This window comes from Psammomys obesus, unplaced genomic scaffold (genome assembly GCF_907164565.1).
Source record: "Psammomys obesus unplaced genomic scaffold, mPsaObe1.curated_primary_1811, whole genome shotgun sequence".
NCBI lineage: Eukaryota > Metazoa > Chordata > Mammalia > Rodentia > Muridae > Psammomys > Psammomys obesus.
This window is the reverse complement of record NW_026585504.1, coordinates 36,833,382-36,854,424: the sequence shown is the minus strand read 5'-3', so window position 1 is coordinate 36,854,424 and position 21,043 is coordinate 36,833,382. Positions and strand designations below refer to the sequence as shown.

The following is a 21,043-nucleotide window of genomic DNA, read 5'->3' as shown; positions in this document are numbered from 1 at the left end:
AAGTGCAAAATATGTCTTGATAAAGATGTCTTTTTCTTCATCTACTAGGAAGCACAAACGATAATAAACAGAGATAACCTTAGATAGATTTTATCAGAGCACAAATGAAAACTATATTATAATGGAATTTACCAAACAGCACTTCTATAGACCATTAGTTTTTTTTTTTTTTAATTTATTTGTCTTCCCATAAATTGCTGCCCCATAAGACTAAAAGTCTAAAAAAAAAAAAAAAAGAAAAAAGAAAAGGAAAAGAAAAGTTACTTGGAGGAGTCGAGGGAGGTGAAATTGAAATTGCAGTCAGGATGCAATGTAAAAGAGAAGAATGATAGTTTAAGAAATAAATAGATACATAAACAAAAGTTAAAAGACTAAAAGTCTTTCCTTTTGTCTTAAAAAATAATAAAAAAAACCCTCATATTAAGCTCCTCTGAGATCACTCAGTCCTTAAACACATAGGTCACAATTTTAATTAAACAATCATCTGGTTTTTCTGTTCTCAATTACTGTTTGTTACAAGGGATATTCCAACTGAAAATTAAAAGGTATAGGACCTTTTTTTTCTCTTATGTAGCACAATATCTATATACACTAAATATATAACATACATATTTTTATAGTTATTGAATAGGTAAAAATAACAACAAATGAAGTGTGATATGATATTTTCTATTTTCATGAGCTCCATTATTGTATTCACTCTTAAATGGTAAAAAAAAAAAAAAAAAATAGAAACCAATGAATTGCTAAAGTTGAACCTGCTGAATTGGTTAGGAAAGGAAAGACTCCAGCTAGAGCATCATTTTCTTTGTCTCTCCTGCAACTCTGTAAAGTGGTACTGGATCCTCTGCCACCTTGTGTCTTCAGGGGGAGGATGTGTTCTTCTCCGACCTTGGGTGGAAGTTTAAATTGCTTCTGCGTATTTGATTCTTTATGGAAATATTTGAAAGCCATTGTGGCTCACTATGTGTGAAGCTGTCACTTGAACTCTTTTCACACAGATATGTCTCCTTAATATCTGTACTGTTCAGACTGGCCTTCTGTGGAACCTTCTGTATCCCTTTGCAGAAGTTTATCAAAGAATTCCACTTTCCTCACCTCTCCACCTAGATAGGGCTCTCCTATTCATGGAGAATCCCTTCAGAGGCTGTTGCAAATGAAGCTCTTGGCCACCCCTCTCTCTGACACACTCTTTGTTTTATGAACTATTTGCACATCTTGGTTCAAGGCTTTAATCACTTAATGCCTTCCCAAATTCTTAGGTTTAATAAATATCGTTGGAATTAATGACTGGTTGAGTAAACAGAGGCTTCCAGATCTCAAAAAATATAGGGGAAATAATTATTTTACCTAGTTAGGCAGGGGGCAGGTTGTAATCCTCACCATGCTGTAGTCTATATTCTCAGGTAAAGATAACAGGAAAGATCTTAAAATGTCTCTGTCAAAATCAGTTGCATTTGCATATTCTAGTCAGGCAGTCAGTTCTGCCTCCTGTGGCAGTCTTATCGTTTGGTTCTCTGATAGGATCTCTCCTTGGCCTCTAAGCACTATCCTCCAGCCCCACCTCCCAGCACTTTTTGTTTTCCTTCTATGAGATGAGAAAACTCTATGAATTTCTATTTCTACACAAAATCTAATGCTGAATGACTGACAAAAATAATTCAAATTCTTTCCATAAAGTGCAATTCCATTCATTGCCAAGCATTATAATTGAACAATAGTGATCACATTATCAGTAGGGGGAAAAATCTGTAAAGCAGGACTGTTCTTATTTAAATTTTGTTTACCCAGGTATTTATTATAATAAGATAATGATTTCACTATGAATTAGCTATTGAGTGAGATGTTCTAGTTGTTTGTAAAGTTTAATTCTATAGCAAGAAAAATAATCTCAGGATGTAGCCACTGTGACAGCTAATGAATAAATACGAAGCCTATTTTCAACTCATTTACGCATTAAGAAATGTAGGTTTTTAGCCTTCATTATTGTATCACAGTCAATAAAATTATAGAGAGGTTTTGTCCTGATAAGTGAAATAATATGCATGCATCAATCACAATAAGAAAGAGTAAGTTTCACATTTCTCATATATTAATCCTGATGGGCAATTTGTATTTTAGCTTGATAGGGTAAAGAAGTGGGTTTTGTTTTGTTTTGTTTTGTTTGTTTTTGTTGTTGTTGTTTTTTCTGTTTTTGTTTGTTTGTTTGTTTGTTTTGGTACAGTTAGTCAGTATCTTAGTACTTGAATAGTGTTTATTTAATCAAACAGTGTTTATGTTAGCAACAGTATTTACTTACCACTGTGCTGAATGTTGGAGCTTTGGAGCATGTAAAATATTTTAAAACTCTGGGACATCAGAGGCATCATCCTCTCACTGACAAGTAGAGATCATATGTACATTAAACTTCATCTCTTTACATCTGCATTGAAATTTAAATATTTCTTGTCTTGAAGAGTCATAGACAAGAAGTCAACATATAAAGAGGGTGTCATGGATTTTTTTGTTTGTTTGTTTGTTTGTTTATTATTATTTTTTTCTTTTTAGTTACATTTTGTTAACTCTGTGTCCCAGCTGTATCCCGCTCCCTCATTCCCTCCCCAACCCCACACTCCCTCCCTGGTCTCCTCCCTGCCCCTTTCCAAGTCCACTGATAGGGGAGGACCTCCTCCCCTTTCATCTGACCCTGTTTTATCAGGTATCTTCAGGGCTGGCTGCAAAGTCCTCCTCTGTGGCCTAACAGACTGCTCCTCCCCGGGGGGGGGGGGGGGTCAAACAGCCTGCCCTTGAAATCCTGTTAGAAATAGTCCGTGTTCCCCTTACTTTGGAAAACTACTTGGTTACTGAGCTACCATGGGCCACATCCGAGCAGAAGTTCTAGGTTATATCCATAGATGGTCCTTGGTTGAGTGTCATGGATTTGGAGTCCGGGTCTGAATCTGCACTCTGTCATCTCTCAGCCAGGTGACCATAGGCATGTTAGAGCAACTCTCTAACCTAGTGATACCTGTCCAACTGCTGCTTGTGAGGAAGCATTTAAAAATGCAATGTTTGGGGTCAGGGTCATTACTCAGAAGGTAATGCCACTGGACTGAAACCTGACAACTTGAATTCAGTTCCTGAGACGTATGTGATTGAAGAGAACATGGACACCCACAAGCTTCTTTTCACCTTGATAGGGACAATGGAACACACACAGAGACACACACACACACACACACACACACACATCACAAATGAGAAAGGGAAAAAGAGAGGCAGAGAGAGGGAGAGAATTCTAAACGAATATACTTGAAAAATAGTTGAAATAGTTGAAAATAAAACTTCTAACAACCAGGCACTAGAGTTTTAAAGCTTACCTTCAAGGTGATTTCAATGAGCATGCAAGATTAATAGTGATTAATACAGCTCTCTGTTCTCCTACTGCAAAGTGGATACTAATTGCCTTGTTGGGCAAGACAATGCCAACTTCTTACACAAGAGGTCTGCTGAGGAGTTGGACTTGCTACTTATCTAACAGGTTTCCAGTAAATGTTAATGCCAACATCCTTTGGCCATACTTTCCGTGGCAAGGTTTCAGCTTCTGCAACGCTTCTTTAAACACAAGATGTCAGAGACAAAAGCAATCATAAATATTCATTTATAATCGTTGTAACAATGATGTCAGCTCCAATTCCATGAAGCTGTTTGTGTCCTTATGGAGACTCAGCTCTTACAACAATATGTATATCTGATGTGCCTTTAATCTCTTTAATTCATATGCAGGTGGATCTCTATAATTTGAAAGCTAACATCATTTGCACATTGAGTTCTTGTTCAGTCAGCCTACATGGTGAAATCGCCTCTGAAAAACCCACACACCTATAGGCTAGAGAAAAATCTCAGCAGTTATGAGCATCTAAGCTCGGTTCCCAACAAGATGTCAGAGCACTCATATGCCTGTAAGTCCTGTTCCTGGCCTCTTGGTTTGTACATGCCCTTGTGGCCTCTTGACTTGTACATGCCCTTCAATCTATTCCTTGTCTCCTCTACAGCAGTAGTCCTGCCATGAGGCTACATGCTTGAATCCTTCGGGCAAACATGGGATTCATGACTTCAGCGTGTATACCACTCCGCATAATTCTCTAGATTGACTTAGTCTTTCCTTTGCATTTTAGGTTATTTTGAACTTTCTGCTTTGTGCCAGCTCCATGGTGGAGCTAATAAGAACTCCGGTGAGAAATAACAAGATCTTCGTGCGTTTATATTATCACTTTTATTATAAGTCGTAATGGATACATTCTGCATGAAGAAATGAAATAGGACAGGAAAGATGCTTGTGCAAATGTGAAAATTGTTTTACTCTTGAAAATTTTTTACAGTTTTCTATATATTTTTTTCATTCTTTCTTTTTTTTTTTTTCTTTTCCATCTGCCAAAGTAAACTATACTGTTTTTAAATTTAAGGACCAATTTTTTAATGCTGTGAAACTTCACCTCTAGGACCTACTATAAGAGAACTTAAATATGATGTTCTGTCTTTCTGTCTTTCTCTATTTCTGTCTCATTATTTTGCTCATCTTCTTCATCTCTTTTCCTTTCTATAACAATACACATGTATGTGTATTAAACTATATTTAAGGTTATTTTGAATCTGATGGGTATAATAATTGTATTATGAACTACAGATACGCCCTTGTTCTCTCTTTATTACATCATTAGTTTCCCTTTAATTCTTTAAGTAATGCATATCTATCTCTTCCTCCTTGTTTAGGACTCAAGGAACATAGATTTAAATACTCCAGTTTTTCCTACTACACGGAGATTATTCTTATTCTTCTGATGTCAATTGTTTATTTTCAAACTGGAAAATTTTTTAGAACTTCCAACCCCATTTGTAAGAAAAAATTTTCAGTTACTTTGTCAGGGATTTTGCCAAACAGAAAAATCTTTATAAGAAATTGTTCTAAGGTTGTAGTAATATTGAGGGTATCCTAGGCAACTGTTGCTGTTTCCTATATTTAGAAAATAATCATTTGTAGGTGGTTGAAGTGCTTGGTTCTTTCAGTATTTCCGTTACAGTTTCCTGAGGGGGAGAGAGGTGTAGTGCTACTGGCAAGTTCCAATGGATACCGGGTCTACTCATGTCTTAGTTCGTCCTGTGCACTTTGCACAGAGAGATGTTGTTCTGATGTGATCCTTCCACGACATCCTTTATGCATTTCTACATCACACTGCAGCAGATAGTGTGACAAGACAGAAAAGAATGCATGATGGTGTCCTCTCCTTTTTCATTCTTGTATTTACCATCAAATATTATTACCTTTTTTTGTAACTGTTTCTTTTAGTCACTTGTATCCAGCCATCCTCCATATGGTGATTTCATCAATTTCTTCATAGTATAGTCACATTTCCTTCTCTGCAATAGTGTATGTTTTGGATATGGTAAACAGCTAATAATCTAGTTTGATTTTTTTTCTCTGCCTCAAATATTGCAGGCAAATATTTACTTATCAGTCAGAGATCAAAAGATAGGTTAGTGAATTGATCAGTATCTAAACAAAGAGCTTAAGGCATATGTGCTATATGATGGGAAATTAATTCTTATAGACCACAAGCTTCCTAAGCTATCTAGTAAGATTCATACAGTATATTTTTATTAATAAATATGAATTTATGAGGTGCATTTGTTTACATGTGTGTTAGTGTGTGTATCTATATGTGTGTGTACATACCTTAGCATACATGGAGAATTCAGACAAAAAAAAAATGGGTATCCATCATCAACATCTACCTTGTTTAAGACAAGGATTCTTGTTTTTCTCTATTACATATACAGGGCTAGATTTCCATAAGAGTGCAGGAATTTCAAGTTTGTGTGCTGCCATTTATGGCCCTATGTGTGTTGTGAGGATCAAAACTTAAGTACTCATGCTTGAAAACCAAGTAATTTATTCAAAGAATCATATCTCTCTCTCTACAATGCAACATCTTGATGACACATGTTCATTTATCCATCCATTTATTAAGTGATTTTATACTAAGCTTTTGTACTTATTCAAATGTTACCATGTATTTTTCCCATCTATGTGAAACACCATGTATGTGATATTTGAAAATTTTTTCCACTACCAAATATATATAAAAATATATTTGGAGTGACTAATATATAAGCATTATATGATATATACCATTCACTCTGCCATCTTTTGAATTTCATATTTAAAGTATACAGGCTTTTTTACCAGGAGAAAACCAGTTACTGGGTACATTTACACAATGGAATACTACTCAGCAATTAAAAACAAGGAAATCATGAAATTTGCAGGTAAATAGTGGAATCTAGAAAATATCATCCTGAGTGAGGTATCCCAGAAGCAGAAAGACACACATGGTATATATTCACTTATAAGTGGATACTAGAGCGTTAATATAAGATAAACATACTAAAATCTGTACACCTAAAGAAGCTAAGCAAGAAGGAGGAGGACCCTGGGTAAGATGATCAATCTTTGCTCAGAAAGATAAATGGGATAGAGATTGGAAGAGGGAGAACAGGGAACAGGACAGGAGCCTACCACAGAGGGCCTCTGAAAGACTCTACCTAGCAGTGTATCAAAGCAGATCCTGAGACTTAAAACCAAACTTGGGGCAGAGTGTAGGGAATCCTATGAAAGAAGGGGGAGACAGTAAGACCAGGAGAGGACAGGAGTTCCACAAGGAGAGCAACCAAACCAAAATATCTGGGCCCAGGGGACTTTTCTGAGACTAATACTCCAACCAAGGACCATTCTTAGAGATAACCAAGAACCCCTCTTCAGATGTAGCTCGTGGCCGCTCAGTATCCAAGTGAGTACCCTAGTAAGGGGAACAGGGACTGTCTCTGACATGAACTCAGTGGCTGGCTCTTTGATCACCTCCCCCCAAGGGGAGGAGCAGTTTTGCCAGGCCAGAGAGGAAGACAATGCAGCCAGTCTTGATGAGACCTGATAAGCTAGGGTCAGATGGAAGGGGAGGAGGACCTCCCCTATCAGTGGATTTGGAGAGGGGAATGGAACGAGATGAGGAGGGAAGGTGGGATGAGCAGGGAATGAGGGAGGGGAGTACAGCTGGCATACAAAGTGAATAAATTCTAATTAATATAAAAAATAAAAATTTAATTTAAAAAAATATAAAAAAAGAACAGAATACAAAGAGGTGTGCTAACCATGATGGTCTTAGGCTAAAAATCTCTTAGGCAAAGAAAAGATTTATTCTGTTTAGGGAGGCAAAGCATTTTTAATAAATGTAACCTATTGGAAGGCTCATACTAATAAAACTTTAAAGAAATTGAATAATACAAATCCTTTTCTCATAACTATAGGTGCTTCTATTTGAAATTTTTTTCCTAGTAATATTTCCTTGCTGTTTTCAAAGCTGTTGAACAGGGAATTTCTGCAGTGTAAGAGGTTAGAGTAGGTAATCTCCAGGCCTCCTTCTAGCCATGATTTCTATGTTCATATGATTCTATAAAGTCATAGACAGGATTGGACAGGTATTGATTCACAAGTACCCAGAGAGGAACGAAGCAGCTACAGAAACATATCAAGCTGTCTTGTATGCTGCAACAAAAGATTTATGCTGCTCCCTTAAGAGCAGCCTGAAAGTTGAGTCTTCCTTCTCTATCTTCTGGTTGGCCTTTTGATCATTTACTGGAATAGGACTCAGGTTTGGCAAGTTGTCATTAAACGAAAGGTCTTCATTAGTTTGGTTTTGTTCCTCAGAAGATATTATTCCAGAGGTGATAAATTAATTTTTAATAAATATTATATTGTTAGTGATGTTCAGTGTGTATTTTAGTAGACACTATAAGGACCCATTTAATTATATTTATATCCAAGCTCAGGCTGCTATCTTTAAATATTTTCTAGTCCCACTGTATTAACTATTCATATGAGTAAGGACTCAGTTTCTTTAAATTTAGGTATTTTAATTTATTTATTTAGTCAACATTACTATTCCATTACGAATCTCATTATTTTTTTCAGCAGTGTGTGTAGACATTCAAAACCATAACTGCATCCAAGAAGGTAATGACACATCTTACCATACCTTAAATCATCGTTATTATTTTACTTATATACCACGTGAGATATTGAATTCTCACTGAAGCTAAGATGCTAAAGTGAGTCAGATATATTCAGTACTGGAAGTCTTGTGTTTCAGTAGTTACTTCAGTGATGTGGGAGGCTTTGATATTTGTAAGATCACATACAGAAAAAAAAAAAAAAAAAAACCACCCAGAGTAGCTCCAGTGGAAAAAGATGAGATATTAATGCCTGAAGTAGAGGAGGATCTTTGTGGGGTTTTTTTGCCACACATTAATGGTTTATCTCACACGTGCACCTATGAACAGCATGATCGGATTCAGTGGGTTATTAAAAAACAACATGGTCAGGAGGTAAATAATAAATGAAGGGGTGAGGGTTGGAGTGGGAGATACATATGAACAAGATATATTATGCACACATATGATATGTGTGTATAAAGCAAACATTTTGATGTGTTCTATTGATAAATGTTTGCTTTATATACACATAAACCTATATAAATACATATACAATATAAATGCATATGTGTTATGTTCACATATATGCATATAAGTTCACATATATGCATATAAGTACATATTTACATATATATTTATATATGCACACATATGAATAGATAGATGATAGATAGATAGATAGATAGATAGATAGATAGATAGATAGATAGGCAAACAGCATTAGGTGATTGCTTATGAGCTGTGCCTATCCAGGAGGTGTGTGATGGTTCAGTGTGGAAAGTGACTTGTTATCAAGCCTGTGAGTTTAATTTCTGAATTCCACATGATGCAAAGAAAGAGAACTGACTCCTGCAAGGCTTTTTTCTGATTTTCATGTGTGTACCATGGCATGTTTGTGCTAGGACATGCGTGTGGCTACAAGCACTCTCTCACACACAAATTAATTAATGTTTAGAAAATACTACCTTCAGTAATTTCTTTTCTATAATGTTTGCCTAAAGTTCATTTGATTGTTAAAAGAGTTAGTATGAGAGGGGACCCAGCCCCTTCACCATTAGTACGTTTTTGTGTTTCGTATAGTGACTGATGGTCTTTCTCCTTACAAGTGCTAGTAATACAGCAAAACAGAATTTGAAATGGAAGGTCTCGATTTACTTTAAAGACAGCAAGAGACAGTCCTGGCTCCTCTTATGAGGGAACACACATGAAGCCTGAGATGTCCATTGGCTACATCTGCGTCGGGGGCCTAGGTCCAGTCCATGCATGATCTTTGGTTGATGTTTTAGTCTCTGCAGGCCCCTGTGGGCCCTGGTTAGTTGGTTCACTCGGTCTTTTTGTGGAGCTCGTTTCCCTCTAGGTCCTTCTCTGTTGCCTGCTGTTTGATCACCTCCCCGTGAAAGGGCTGCCTTGCCAGGCCCACAGAGGGAGAGGTTGTGCTTAGTCTTGACGCAACTTGATGTGCTGTGGTTGGTTGTTGTAGGGCTGGACCGGGTTCTCCTTTTTTTTATTAGTAAAGGAACAGGGATAAGAGAAGTTGGTGGGAGGGTAGGACCAGGAGCAAAGGAGGGAGTGGGCTATGATCTTGATGTAAAGTGAATAAATGAAAAATAATAGTTTAACGAAAAAAGAAAAAAATATCAAAAGAAAAAATTATAAAGACAGCAAGAATAGAACAAAATGAAAATAGAATTCAGAGAAGATTTTGGAAGGAGATTGATGTAAAACCAATAAACAGCTAGAAATAAAAGCTTATGGAGTCAAAAGCCCAGGACAATAGACTTAAAACCTAAAACCAGTCTGAAATTTCTTTGTTGAAAATAAAACAATTCAAAGAATCAATGAAACCAAGAGCTGGTTCTTTGAGAAAATTAACAAGATAGAGAAACCCTTACCAAACTAACTAAAAGGCAGAGAGAAACTAGCAAAATCAGCAAAATCAGAAATGAAAAGGGGGACATGACTACAGACAATGAGGAAATACAACCATTAGGTTGTACTAAAAAATCCTATATGCCACAAAGTTCAAAAATATAAAATAAATGGAAAATTTTCTTGACAGATTCCATCTACAAAAATTAAGTCAAGACCAGATAGAAAGATTGAACAACCCTATATCCCCCAAGGAAATTGAAGCAGCCATCAACAGCCTCCCTTCAAAAAACAAAAACAAAAACAAAGAACCCAGGGGCAGATAGTTTCACTGCAGAATTCTACCAGACCTTCAAGAAGTGCTAACTCCAATTCTCTTCAAATTATTCCACAAAACAGAAACAGAAGGAACATTACCAAACTCATTCTATGAAGCCACAGTCACCTTAATACCTAAACCACTAAGATCCAACAAAAAAAGAGAACTTCAGACTGATTTCTCTTATGAACATTTATGCAAAGATACTCAATGAAATACTTGCAAACTGAATCCAAGAACACATAAAAGATATCATCCACCATGACCAAGTAGGCTTCATCCCAGGCATGCAAGGGTGGTTCAATATATGGAAATCCATCAATGTAATCCACCATATAAACAAACTGAAGGAGAAAAAACTACATGATCATCTCCTTAGATGCTGAAAAAACATTTGACAAAATCCAACACCCATTTATTTTTAAAGTCTTGGAGAGATCAGGAATACAATGAACATACCTAAACATAGTAAAAGCAATAAACAGCAAGCCTATAGCCAACATCAAACTCAATGGAGAGAAACTTAAATCAATCCCGCTGAAATTAGGGACAAGGCAAGGCTGCCCATTGTCTCCATATCTCTTCCACATAGTACTTGAAGTCCTAGCTAGAGCAATAAGACAAATACGGGAGATGAAGGGGATACAATTCGGAAAGGAAGAAGGCAAAGTTTCACTATTCACAGATGATATGATTGTATACCTAAGTGACCCCAAAAATTCAACCAGAGAACACAATAGCCACTAATAACATAAAATACTTTGGGGTGAATCTAAACAAGCAGGTGAAAGAGCTGTTTAAGAAAAACTTCAAGTCTCTGAAGAAAGAAATTGAAGAAGACATCAAAAGATGTAAAGATCTCTAGTGCTCATGGATTGGTAGGATTAACATAGTGAAAATGGCCATCCTGCCAAAAGCACTCTAGAGATTCAATGCAATTCCCATCAAAATACCAACACAAGTCTTTACAGACCTTGAAAGAAAAATTCTCAACTTCATATGGAGAAAGAAAAAACCCAGAATTTCCAAAACAATCCTGTACAACAACAGATCCTCTGGAGGTATCTCCATCCCTGATCTCAAGTTGTACTACAGAACAATAAAAATAAAAACTGCTTGGTACTGGCATAGAAACAGAAAGGTGGATCAATGGAACTGAATAGAAGACCCAGAAATAAACCCCCATACCTATAAATACTTGAATTTTGAGAAAGAAGCCAAAACCATTCAATGGAAAAAAGACAGCATCTTCAACAAATGGTGCTGGTCCAACTGGATGTCTTCATGCAGAAAAATGAAAATAGATCCATATTTACCACCCTGCACAAAACTAAAGTCCAAGTGGATCAAAGACCTCAATATAAAACCAGATACTCTAAATCTGTTAGAAGAAAAAGTGGGGAAGACCCTAGAACTCATTGGCATAGGAGACAACTTCCTGAACAGAATACCATCAGCACAGGCTCTAAGAGCAACAATCAATAAATGGGACCTCATGAAATTGAAATCTTCTGTAAAGCAAAAGACACTGTCATTAGAACAAAATGACAGCCTACAGATTGGGAAAGATCTATAGCAATGCAACATCTGACAGAGGGCTGATATCTGGAATATATAAAGAACTAAAGAAGTTAAAAGTCAGTAATTCAAGTAACCCAATTAAAAAATAGGGTATGGAGCTAATCAGAGTATTCTCTGTAGAAGAAGATAGAATGGCAGATGAAGACATAAGGAGATGTTCAACATCTCTAGCCATCAGAGAAATGCAAATCAAAATGACACTGAGATTTCTTCTTACACCCATCAGAATGGCTAAGATCAAAAACTCAAGAGATAACTCATGCTGGAGAGGCTGTGGAGAAAGGGGAACCCTCCTCCATTGCTGGTGGGAATGTCAACTGGTACAACCACTATGGAAATCAGTCTGGTGCTTTCTCAGACAATTAGGAATAGTGCTACCTCAAGATCCAGCTATACCACTCCTAGACATATATCCAAAAGATGTTCAAGTACACAAGGACATTTGTTCAACCATGTTTGTAGCAGCCAGAACCTGGAAACAATCCTGATGCCCATCAACGAAGGAATGGATACAGAAATTGTGGTACTTTTAAACAATGGAATATTACTCAGCAGTTAAAAACAAGGAAATCATGAATTTTGCAGGCAAATGGTGGGATTTAGAAAAAATCATCCTGAGTGAGGTATCCCAAAATCAGAAAAACACATATGGTATATCCTCAGTTATATAGACCTATAAGGTAGGATAAACATACTAAAATATGTACACCTAAAGAAGATAAACAAGAAAGACATCCAGGTTTAAGATGATCAATTCTTATCTAGAAAAACAAAGGGGATGGATATTGGAAATAGGAGAAAACAAGTAATAGACAGTAGCCTACCACAGAAGGCATCTGAAAGACTCTACCTAGCAGTGTATCAAAGCAGATGTTGAGACCCATAACCAAACCTTTCGGAGAATATAGGGAATCATATGAAGGAAGGAAGAATTAGTACATCGTAGAGGAGACAGGGAGCCCCACAAGGCCCAAATATATCTGAGCACAGGGGTCTTCTATGAGATTGTTTATCCAACCAAGGACTATGCATGGGTATAACCTACAACCCCTGCTCAGACATAGCCCATGGTAGCTCAGTATCCAAGTGGGTTCCCTAGAAAGGAGGACAAGAATTGTTTCTGACATGAACTCATGAGCTTCCCCTCCCCCCTTAGGGAAGAGCAGCCTTGCTAGGCCACAGATAAGGACATTGCAACCATCCTGAAGATACTTGATAAGCTAGAGCCAGATGGAAGGAGAGGAGGACCTCCCCTATCAGTGGACTCAGAAGGGGGCAGGGAGGAGGTAAGGGAAGGAGGGGAGGATTGGGAGGGAATGAGGGAGATGGCTACAGCTGGGATACAAGTGAATGTATAAAATTATTTAAAAATAAAAAACTTAAAAAACAAAAAAGAAAGAAAATCAGGCAGTAAGATAAACTGCCCATCAGCTGCATATGTGTAGGGGGACCCACATAGAGTCCATTCATGCTCCTTGTTGGTGCTTCGGTCTCTGTAAACACCTATGTGTCTATGTTACTTGACTCTTGCTCCTTTTGTGGAGCAAGAGTCAAAAAAGAGTTCTTCCACTCAAAAAAGAGTTCTTCCATCATCACACGCTTGTGTGTGTACACACACACACACACACACACACACTCACACACACACCACACTTATCCATAGCACTCCCCAGAACAAGGGAAAAGGATAAAGGGAGAGACAGAGAGGAGTGGAGAAAGGGAACAACGATTGGGAAGTAAAGTGAATATGTAAGTTAAAATTAAATTAAAAAAATGAAAATTAGTAAAATATTACTCACTTCTTATAATTTTCATAAAAATAAACTTTAATTGTTTTTGTTTTAATAAAAGGAAACTACTTGACTTTCTATCAAGCATTTCTGTATTAAGTTCATTCAAACATAGTGCATGAATAATGGATTTCATGAAGCCTGTATTACCATGCAGTTTTAAGGAATGAAAAGAAGGGTTCCATTAATTCGTTTCCTCATTCACTCATTTGTTCAGGCATCCATCCATTCAATCACTCATTTGTTTACAGTAAGTAACACATCAGTTTACATGAACACTGCCAAGACCTTGGATTGACCTCATTTGAAAAGATGGTAAGGCAGAATGAAAAGCCTATTCAAGATTTATATTTGTCTTTAACAATGTACCCACAAGTGGTTTTATTTTTTTTTATTTTTTTTAATTTTTTTATTTTTATTTTATTTTTCTTTTTAGTTACATTCTGTTAACTCTGTGTCCCAGCTGTATCCCGTTCCCTCATTCCCTCCCCAACCCCACACTCCCTCCCTGGTCTCCTCCCTGCCCCTTTCCAAGTCCCCTGATAGGGGAGGACCTCCTCCCCCTTCATCTGACCCTGTTTTATCAGGTATCTTCAGGGCTGGCTGCAAAGTCCTCCTCTGTGGCCTAACAGACTGCTCCTCCCCTGGGGTGGGGGTCAAACAGCCTGCCCTTGAGATCCTATTAGAAATAGTCCGTGTTCCCCTTACTTTGGAAAACTACTTGGTTACTGAGCTACCACAGGCCACATCCGAGCAGAAGTTCTAGGTTATATCCATAGATGGTCCTTGGTTGAGTGTCAGTCTCAGAAAAGACCCTGTGCCCAGATATATTTGGTCCTTGTGGAGCTCCTATCCTTTCCATATCATACTAACTTACAAGTGGTTTTAAATGAGGCTACAGAGGAGGTTACAACACAAAACCATGAATCAAAAGTAAGGTGAATGCCTTTGTTGTTACTATTGATACTCTGTGAACCCGTCATTCATTTTTCATGAATATATAAAAATAGAAAGAAAGAGAGAGAGAGAGAGAAAGAAAGGAAGGAAGGAAGAAAGAAGAAAGAAAGGAAGAAAGAAAGAAAGAAAGAAAGAAAGAAAGAAAGAAAGAAAGAAAGAAAGAAGGAAAGAGAAGAAAATACTTTGGCTTTGGGACACACATAAATTAGTAGTGAATGGAGGGAGAAAGATCTCTCTAACTATTCTATAGGGTCATTATTTTTTAAACATAAATGAGATTGAACTGTAATTTACAGCGGGAGCTCTCTGTGGTTTACATTCTCCTTACCTATATTTCCTTCTCTCATTATAAATTAATGGCAGTGAGCAACAGAACTTTGCTTGGGGATTGGTTTAGAAAGAGTCAGTAGAGATTATGAGTCTTTTGCTAGAAGGATTTTAGATTAAAGAAAAGTTCTTGAAATGACTTTGCTAAATGACACCATATCATATCATCTTCACTTGATTTGAATATGTAGGTTATTGAAAATGTCTCTTTTTTCCTCTCTCCCAGTCACATACTGATAGACTAGTTGAGAACACCTTGGGTTAGATTGTGACAAAAATAGTTTTGTAAATCAAACATAGATGTAGCCCAGATTGAAAAACTGGCCCTTGAAGACAGAGCAAATGTAATCTGTGATTTGCTTTCTATGAATTAAAAAATTAAAAAAGTAGAAGGTAGGTTCAGCAATATTAGGTTATCAAATCCTAGGTATAAAATATATTTATAAATACAAAGAACCTGAATTATCACACAAATCAGCAGACTCACCTTCACATTTTTTAACAATTAGTAGATTTTTAAATTAAATTTTTATTTTTTTATATTACTGTTTATTTACTTTGTATCCCAGCTGTAGCCCTCTCTCTCATTCCCTCCCAATCCCACCCTCTCTCCCTCATCTCCTCCCTGCCCCTCTCTAAATTCGCTGAGAGGGGAGGTCCTCCTCCCCTTCCATCTGACCCTAGCTTATCATGTCTCACCAGGACTGGCTGCAATATTCTCCTTTGTAGCCTAGCTAGGCTGTCTCTCCATGGGGGTTGGAGGGGTCAAAGAGAAGCCACTGAGTTCATGTCAGACACAGTCCCTGTTCATGGCCAAACTTTGTGCAGATTGCAGGGAATCAGATGAAAGAAGAGGGAGTTAGTAAGACCTGGAGAGGACAGGAGTTTCCACGGGACCAAAATTAGTAGATTTTAACCTCAAAATTCTGATTAACCATTTCACACGTACAATCACTTGGTGGTTATAGTACACTCTCAAGTATTAGAACAACTGATAGCCCAAACTTTTAAAAAATACAGGTGATTATTATTTATCTCTACACAGTGAGTTAACTAAGTAGGTGCCATAAGTTATATTTCTTGTTTTTAATTTTATATTAATTTATTTACTAATAACTAACCCCCTCCTCCCAGTACCCTCCACCTCCTCCTCTTCCTCTTCCTTTCCCTTTCCTCCCAGAAAAAGGGAGGCCTTCCTCCCCTGTATTAACCTTTCCATGCACATCAAGTCACATGAGGACTGCTCTTATCTTTATACCCTGAGGCCAGGCAAGGCTGCCCTGCCAGGGGGAGTCATCCAAAAGCAGGCAATATGGTCCATGTTAGAAACAGCCGACCCCCTCCATTTGCCAGGCACCCCATATGAGGGGTCTAAATCCAGATCATGTATTCTCCTTAGCTGAAGTCTTAGTCTCTGAAAGCTCCCATGGGACTGGGCTAGTTGTGTCTGTTGGTCTTCTTGTGAGGTTTCTGTCCACTCCATGGTCCTACCATCTTTAGCCCAACATTTCCTCAGGATCTACAGATTCCTCCCTATGCTTGGCTGCAAGTCCTAGTATCTGTTTCAATCTACTGCAGGCTGCTTGAGCCTCACAGAAGAGAGTCAAGTTAGGCTACTGTCTGAAAGCAGAGTAGAGTATCATTATTAGGGGCTGGCTCTCTACAGTGTGGTGGGTCTCAGGTTGGGCCAAATATTGTTTAGAATTTTTCTATATTTTTTGTTCCCTCATTGTCCCTACACTTCTTGTAGGCAGGGTAATTTTTGGTTCACAGGTTTTGTAGGTATGTTGGTATAATGTTCTTTTGAAGTGTATATACCTTACCCTTGTTCATTCAAATGCTGATTTCTCCCCTCCCCCCCACTCTCTGGTTTCAATCCTGATATTGCATTGTGATACTTATTCTAAGCATCCTGTATCATCATTCTGTAAACAGGCCAAAATAAAGCAACTAGCTACAATGTTGTCCAATGTGAGGAGCCAGAGGACAGGAAAGAAAGGAGGAGCAAGAGGGCAGAAAATCCTTGTTGCCCTCACTATCGGAAACCAATTGGTTACTGAGCTACCACAGGCTACATCTGAGCAGAGGTTCTAGGTTACATTCATACATGGTCCTTGGTTGCATGTCAGTCTCAGAAAAGACCCTGTGCCCAGATATCTTTGGTCCTTGTGGAGCTCCTATCCTTTCCTCATCAGTCTAACTCCCCTTCTTTCTTATGATTCCCTGCACCCTGCCAAAGGTTTGGTCACGAGTCTTTGCTTTGAAAACACCTCTAGTTAGAGTCTTTCCAATGCGCTCAGTAGACTCCTGTCAATGTTCAATGCGTATCCCATCTGTCTTTCAAAACGAGGATTGATAATCTTACCCCATGTCCGCTCTCTTGATTATCTTTTTCTAACAGGAACTCAATGGCTGGCTCTTTGGCCTCCCCACCCCCCAAGGGAGGAGTAGTCCTGTTAGGCCACAGAGGAGAGCTTTGCAGCCAGTCCTGAGGATACCTGATAAAACAGGATCAGATGAATGGGGAGGAGGTCCCCCCTATCAGTGGACTTGGCAAGGGGCACGGTGGAGAGGAGGGAGGGAGGGAGGGACTGGGAGGGAATGAGGGATCAGGACACGGCTGGGGTACATAGTTAATAAAATGTAACTGATAAGAAAAAAATAAAATACGGAAAAAAATAAAATTAAATTAAAGAGAACATGAAAAAAAAAAAAGAAGTGGAAATAACCTAGAACCTCTGCTCAGACGTAGCCCATGGCAGCTCAGTATCCAAGTAGGTTTCCTAGTAAGGGGAACAGGGACTGTCTCTGACATGAACTCAATGGCTGGCTCTTTGACCTTCTCCCCAACCCCCACGAGGGAGGAGCAGCCTTGCTAGGCCACAGAGGAGGACATTGCAGGCATTCCTGATGAGACCTGATAATCTAGGGTCAGATGGAAGGGGAGGAGGATCTTCCCTATCAGTGGACTTAAGAGAGGGGCAGGGAGAAGTTGAGGGAGGGAGGGTGGGATTGAGAGGGAATGAGGGAGGGGGCTACAGCTGGGATACAAAATAAATAAACTGTAATTAATATTAAAAATAAAAATTTAATAATAAAAAAAGAAAAAAAAAAGAGGGCAGAAAATGAGTGGGAAGAGAAGGGCCGAAAGGAGAGAGGAGCAGAGCTGGAGGAGAGATCTTGGAACAGTATGGAGAGATGAACTGGACCTAATATATCACTAAAAGCAAGTATAATGTGGGAAAGCTATATGTTAGGAAACTATGAGGGCTTGCAGCATTAGGAGGGAGTAAATTATTGCTCAGCATTGTGTTCTAGGTTAACTAAACAAACCCAGTCTCTGTGTGGTGATTTGGGTATACAGCTGTGTAGAATTAACAGCAAGCATTACCAGAAGATATATCAATCGTAAATATTAATCGTCTCTTACAACATAGGTAGGTTGTTGTTCCCCTCGTTCAACTAGTCCTGCCTGACTAGAAGGTGGTTACTTCGGTCTTCATCTCACCAACCCCCCCTTGTTATGAGTCTCAGCTAGAGTTACACCCATATCCTTCCAGAAGCCTACCCTGTAGCAGGCCTACAGTTTGACCAAGAGATGTCCCTTTCCAGATTCCCTTCTTGTTTGCAGCCCTTTCATTTCCCACACCCATTTTCCCCCATTCCAATCCACCCTTGCTTCTCTCCCTATTCCATATCTTGCCCAGTTCCCAGTCTTCACCCACTTCTGTCTATTCTATTTACCTTTCAGGGTGACAGTCAGGCACATCCCCTTGTGCCTTCATTGTTATTTTGCTTTTTTCCCTGTGTGGATTGAAGTATGGTTATCTTGTACTATAGGTCTAATATCCACCTATAAGTTACATGTGCATCTTTCTGGGTCTTAGTTACCTCATTCAGGATGATTTTTTTTTCTAGTTCCATCCATTTGCCTGCAAATTTCATTATTTCTTTGTTTTTAATAGCTGAGTAGTATTCCACTGTGTAAATGTGCCACATTTTTTTTGTATCCATTCTTCAGTTGAGGGACATCTAGGTTCATAACTTATATTTCATTCCATCCATTAGGAGTACAAGTTTGGGCTAACTGGTTCCTCTGCACCAAAGTGAAATCAAGAAACTGACAAGGTCAACTTCTGACCTCAGTTTTTTATAATCTATTATGGTTATTGACAAAAGAGAGTTTCATGTAATTATAGGATGAATGCCTTGTTTTGAACCAGCCATCAGCCTGTGGTTCTAAGAGCTCTGCACTTCCTTGCCACCAGACTTTTCTGGACTCTTTTCAGAGTTCTGCCTATACCCCTTTTCTGTAGGGTGGCTTGCTTCCTCACTCCTAGAAAGAGAATTTATTGGTGTCTGCTAAGGTGTACTAATATGTAATACAGTGTAACCAGCAAAGAGAGACTCTTTTTCTCCTTCACTGGGATCTAAAAGTTAAGTGCCAGTCACAGCTGCATATACAAATTTTGCATACACCCAAGAAGAGTTGATTATACAAGAATTTGACTCACAAGTTTAGTTTATCACTAATTTATGAGACTAAACAATGGGACACAGTTTTATCATATTGAATATTGTTTCATTGCCTGAGAACAAAGTTTAATGTTAGAACACTCGCCTACATTACTCAAAGCCCTGAGTTCAAGCCCCATCACTGGAAAACAAAACAAAACAAGGCGTTAGCAAACTAATGAAATTAGGTACTGTGCTGAAATAATAAGTGGCCACATCTGTATTTTAATTAAGCATTTAATTAAAATTATTTAATGTATCATAACTCTATTAAATTGTATTGTGAAACACTAATTCTATGCTTTGCTTAATACCCTGTTATGACGTTCATAAATATATCTGTATAACAATATTATATAATTAATTTATAAATAACCTCAGGCCTAACATGAAGCGATAATGTATAAAATCATTAATTTCTGTTATAAGACTAACCTTGTTTTGAAAAACATACACCCTCGCTTTTGTGATCATTAATATTGATCATCAATTTCATGAGATATAGACTCATGTGAGTAACCATTATTCATATCATGAGGAAGTTGCTAGTTTAGTTAACTGAGATCCAAATATGGACCTTAGATGTTATTGGAACCACTCCCTAGTAGGAGCCTCAATTGAATAAGTGAGAAACTGAGCATCAGTATTACCTCTCTCTGCTCTTCTGACTATGAACTTCACATGGCCATTTTCATCAAGTCCTTTACCCGAACAGACTCCCTTTCATGATGGACTATATCTTCAAATATTGAGCCAAATGATCCTTTATTTTTCATTTACTTTTGTCAGATACATTGTCAGATTAATGAGAAAAGAATCTCATATACCTTTCAGACAAACAAGCTTATGCTTTTCTGTAATATTTTTTTTTTTTTACTTTTGAAAATTCTTCATCTAGTTTCATAAAAAATGCTGAAGGTATTGAGGTTGTGTGAGAAAATAGTCATAATTTTCCCTAACATGAAAGGAAATAAGATGCAGAATTATCTAACCACAGCAGTTGCCAGTGCCTGTTATTGTGTTATCTAGAGTCAACTACAACACAGAAATATGCAATTTATACAACTTAAAGTAAGAACCATCTCATATTGTTATACTTTTGTTTTTTGCTGAGCCAAAATCCATCCCTTTGCTCTATCTATACTAGCATACCCAGAATATGTGTGTTATCCACTAGAGAGTAGCCTTTTCTGGTTGCCAGATGTACATACATTTGTCCAAGCAATTACTTAATAGAAAGGCTGGACTCAAGTAACTTTTAATACAGTGTGTAGTTATAACTTTCCCCTTCCATGATGTTATTTTTTAAATTTATTCTTAAGCTGACTTTACAAATTAAGCTATTCTAAGTATAAATTTATATATAAAACAGATTAAAATCATTTGATGCATCCTTGCTTCCAGGTATACACTGGAAATTTTAGACTGTAGAGGTGGATACTGGGCAGGGAGTGGCAGGTATATTTTTCTCAGTGACTTCTATTCTTAGTCTTTTCACTGTAAAACACAGGAATACTGAAGTTTTAGGTACTTTTGAGTTAATGACTTGCTTCTTAAAAATTTGTTTTAGAGATTTTTTAAATTTATATTCATTTTTTATAATTTATTTACTTTACATCCTGACTGTAGCCCCATCCTGTCTCCTCCCAATCCCAGTTCC

General features: G+C 37.8%; 1 protein-coding gene across 4 annotated transcripts in view; it reads left to right on the top strand.

The window, feature by feature from the left end:
* Positions 1 to 21,043, top strand: part of Lrrc4c (leucine rich repeat containing 4C) — a 1,364,812-nt gene that overhangs the window by 775,122 nt on the left and 568,647 nt on the right. The window lies entirely within an intron of this gene.